A 5,005-nucleotide genomic window follows, 5' to 3' on the forward strand; every position below is an offset into this window, starting at 1 on the left:
CCATCAAATCCCTCTCTACCTTCTAACAATCACCATGCCAGATCAGCCCCCCGGAGAAACACATCGCCTTGCCACCATGGGTCCATGGCCCTAGCTCCTGCTCTGCATCTTGTGCCTCCTGCCATGAGCCGTCTAGTCTGTATTGTCATCATCTGAGTCCTAGAAGATCTCACCCACATCATCATTTGGCATGAAACCGCCTTCATAGACAACGTGTGTAGAAGGAGTAGAGGCGACTGGGGACGCACCATGTCATGGGCACTCCGTATGTGCTCGTGTGTGTGCAGCGTGTGTGCTTTTCCATCGGTGCTAGATCTAAGGCCGAGGCTGTGGTCGCCTTCGTCTCCGGCTAGTCGTTGAGCAACAACGACAAAGAGGTGCTGCAAGAGATGCGCAGGCGCCATTGTGTGCGAGCTTCGCCGTAGCACGACGAACCGGACTTCGCCACAAATGGCGCATGCCTCCATGTAGCCGAGTGTGTGCGCATGTATGTGTTATTCACATGCATTCTATAGCTGAGTGTGTGCGCATTCATGGGTTGTGTACGTGCGTTGTGTGCTCTATGTTGTGCGCGTATGTGCATGAGTTAGTGCGTTGGCATGTGTACATGCGTGGCTGCAAGCGTCCTGTACACGTGTGGCTGCTTGCGTGGTTATCAATATAAAATATAAAATATCTTCAACTTAGTATCCTGATGTATCGTATCTAGTGGTTAGCGAACAGTTCATGTTCTTTTATTTGTTTATTCCGCTAACTGACATGTGGAACCACAAGGTAGAGAGAGGACATGCTGTACTAGGCGCCACATAGACTGTTTGACCAATCAACAAGTGCCATACAGATAGGATACCGAGCTATACGATGAATCAATGACCGTACAATCATCACAACTCATATTCAGTGACCGTCTTGAGCATATTCTGAAGTCCGATGACCATAGTGTGCTTTGGCCTCAACTTCAGTGGCCGCCGGTGTATTTATCTCATTTTCCTATTCCTGCATTTTAAGTTCTTACGAACATAGACTTGTTCGGTTCAACCGCCTCTTTAGGTGTTTGGAGAGGAATTGGCCAGCGTGAGGCGGTTCTATAGGTGGGCAGGCGGCAAAAAACAGGGGAAAACACGCAAGGTTCCTTGCAGACGCTCCACCGCGAGGTTCGTTGCTCCTTCTTGATTGTCGGGAATCTATGTTCTTCCACTCTTTTTTTACGTGAGCTTTGTTCATCCTTTTGCCAACACGCGAGACATCTAGCATCAAGGTGCACGTGTCATGCAAGAAAATGGCGATAATCAGATAAGCAGTGCGTAAGTGAGTCGTGCACTTCGATGGAACCTACTACGCAATATTTTTTTTCTCCTCGATGGCACGTGAATAGTGCACGTACTCAACGACGGAGCACGAGATGGTAGACATGACATGGTCAACCCTTTTTTGGAGAGAGTGCGTACTAAATAACTTTGATGTGTCCCGCCAACTTGCAGAACGACGAGAAGCTTGCTTACTATGCCTTCTCCCTCGCCAACGCATGTGCGGTGGCTCGTAACACGAGGAGAAACTTTTGCTTACAAGCGGTGGATGTGCAACAGTTCATTTGGTGTCAGATTGCCAGAAGTACTACTGTAGTACCATCATTATTGTTAGGTGACCTTGCGCTTGGCTCTTTGCCTCTTCCGGAAGTCGAACAATAATGATGGTAGTAGGTGACCTTGCGCTTGGCTCTTCGCCTCTTCCGGAAATCGAACAATAATGATGGTACTACAGTAGTACTTCTGGCAATCTGACTCCAAATGAACTGCTGCCCATCCACCGCTTATAAGCAAAAGTTTCTCCTCGTGCCGCGAGCAACCACGCACGTGTTGACGATGGAGAAGGCATAATAAGCAAGCTTCTCATCGTTCTGCGAGTTGCCGCATGTTGGCAAAAGGATGAACAAAGCTCATGTAAAAAAAAGAGTGGAAGAACATAGATTCCCGATGACCGAGAAGGAGCAAGGAACCTCGTGGTGGAGCGTCTGCACTCATAATATTTTATATTATTGAGCGATATAAAATCAACCAATCATCTTCACAAAAGACCAGAAGAGTAAGAAACACGACAGCCCAGTGTAGTTACCTCATACATGGCTAACCCACGCTATCACCATATTTCTTGGCCTCCATGCGACACCTAGCTCTAGTAATCCACTAGCCTGTATCGCTTCTCGCTCCTTGTCTCTCTCAAAGTGCGGCGGGCTGGCGTCTTTGCTGTCTATTGAGGTCGGTTAACTCATCACATGTTAGCGACTCTTGGGTGGGATAGTTTTTTTGGTGGGTTTGGTGCAACTTGCTCCAATTTAACCCTCATGTTTGGATACTTTAGGGCTATTTGAGCCCCAATTGGCTCAAACTAACTCCAACCCATGGATCCAAACAGGGCCAAAGTTAGTCTCAAAAAACGCATTAATCCCTATATACATGGACGGACGGAGTACATGATACTAGCAAAAGCTCACCAGTAGTAGTAGTTCATTGGTTGGTTTTGATTTTTGAATCAGTTGTTGTGCTGCTACCGTCCAATATTCGCGTTTGGTTTTTTCTAGAATAAAAAAGGAGGTAGTACTTACTGTGGGAAATGTGAAGTGATGTTTGCTTCGCCCGAGCAACTTATTACTCTGGGAATATGGGAGTACCTGCAGATTCAATGAACAGATAAATGATGGTTGCTTCGTCCGAGAAACTACTATGGCGAAGGTGGGGCTCTGTGACTTGACTACTCACTAGTCATTAGTACTGCGGCGCAACGACCGGGGTAAATCTTCCCCTGCAGTTAGGCCTACCTGCAGTTGTGCACTCAATATTGCTGCATGGCAGGTGGAGCCGGATGAAGGATGTCCCACATGTTGGCGAAAAGAAGTTGAATTGTTTCTGGCATTGCGATCAATCCTTCAGGATTTGTTTATATGTACGCATAATTTTAATGAAATTGTACTGTGATGCTATGAAGGTTTCAAATTTGGTTCTCACAGGAAAAAAAGGTTTCAACTTAGGATTCATGTGTCCTCTTGCCTCAAGATTATCTCATTACAACATTCCATCAAATACAAATGAAACTACCATGGCTGCTAATGCATCTCAATGGTTCATAGATCAGCGCCAATATTCACATGACAATTGAAGACAAAGTTGTGAGAAGGTGTACAAATAAATAAAAATATATAATTGATCGATGATGTTCTTAGGAATGGCTCCATTTCCTAGGCACAATGTTCATTGGTTGGCAGCTAGTTTCACCCAGCTCTGTAGCCAAAAAAGAGGTGTATGGAGGACATCACAGTCCGATCATTTTGTGCAGCTCCACTAAAATTGAGCTGACCATCCCTGTTTGCAAAGATATCTAGTTGGTGCAATTACAATAATAGTGGAACTAGATGATGAAACATAACACATACAAATAGAAGCCGGTCACCTCTGCGATCTCTCTTTAGGACTAACTACTTTGGAGAAGATTACGCACAAAGTTGGATGAGGAGGATAGCAAAACCAATCTCTCTTTCTGCAGTCCCACAGAAATGTAAAAACTTTGCCCGTGTGACATTTTGGCGGAACTGCACAAAGCACTCTTAAGGAAAAAGTGATTTGTGCACTTCACCAAAAGGTCGCAATAGCAGCAAGGTGAAATGGATAGCCCTATTTGCAAAAGGAGGTAGAAAGGAAACAATTACTGCCCAATAACATGAGTTGAAGACACATACACCGACAAAAAATAAGCATATTCCATGTAATAAGGGAAAGATAGCAGCATGGTGGTTTATCAAAAATGGTTTGAGGACGAGATTGCAAGATGGAAATTACGCCGGACGAGATACATTTTGAGCAAACAACTAAAGAAGATCCACATGCATCAACATGGGAAGATGGGCAGTGGAGCAAGGCCGGAGGAAGCTGTACCTGAGGGTCGTCAGGATGTAACTAGGAGGGCGCCGGCGGCCAGGATCTGCCCATACTGCGGTAGCGAGCAAGTGGCGAAGGCCCTACTGCGCCGGAGCTTGGTCAGAGAGAACATCGGGTACTGCAGATCGGGGCATGCTACGTCAACGCCGTCGAACAGAGAAACGATGCACATCCTCCCTTTCCGCCGACGGATGGGGTGCGGCCGGATCACTAACCAACGGTGAGAGAGAGAGGCCACTGCCGCCTTTTATTAGATGGTGTGACGAGAGATAAACCCCGACAGGCAGGCTCCATTGTATATAGTGGAGAGGATTTTTCTTTTTTCTCGACGACAATCATTTTATATTCTGTACAAGTTAAGTCGAACTTTGTTCCGCCTACACGTGGTACACAACCCTCCTTCGAGTAAACAACCGATACACGCGTCAAATTATCATGTGGGTTGCCTTTTCATATAGAAATGAACTCCACCTTGTACCCGCGCGGGTGTGACCGGGAACAAGATGTGAGTACATGCGTCCTGCGTGCACCTCTTCTTTAGGTGCAGGTACATACGTGGGTGGGTGTGAGAGAGATGGTTTGTGTGAAACAGAGGCAATGTGTCCATGATATCTCAAACAAAAAATCGTAACATGTGCAATGTGTGTGAAATAGAGTCATGGATATATCATATATAGAGGGGGCAATCCACGAGAAGAGAGTGGAGGGATCATCGGCGTGAGATATTGATAGAACCGAAAACAGGGATGAAGTGTGTGGTTGCGCGATCAATAAAGAGTTCCATCGAATTTGTGTTTGCCCACGTCAAAGATACAGGGCGGCCGGCCTACTGGAATTTGAGAGGGCAGAGGTGCAGTTTTTCTCCGTGGCATGGATACGTACCTACAATGTTCGACTATCGGTGTGTGTGGGGGGAGGGGGCAGAGACCTAACTATAGAGAGGTAGATTGACTAGTATATGTGTGGAGAAGGAGAGAGACCTAGCTATGTATTGAGGGAGACCGATCGGCATCCATGCATATGTGTAGAAGAGGAATAAGGTTGGGAGAAAGACAAATGTAGAGTGTTAGAGGGTT

Source organism: Triticum aestivum, chromosome 6A, assembly GCF_018294505.1.
Source record: "Triticum aestivum cultivar Chinese Spring chromosome 6A, IWGSC CS RefSeq v2.1, whole genome shotgun sequence".
Lineage (NCBI taxonomy): Eukaryota > Viridiplantae > Streptophyta > Magnoliopsida > Poales > Poaceae > Triticum > Triticum aestivum.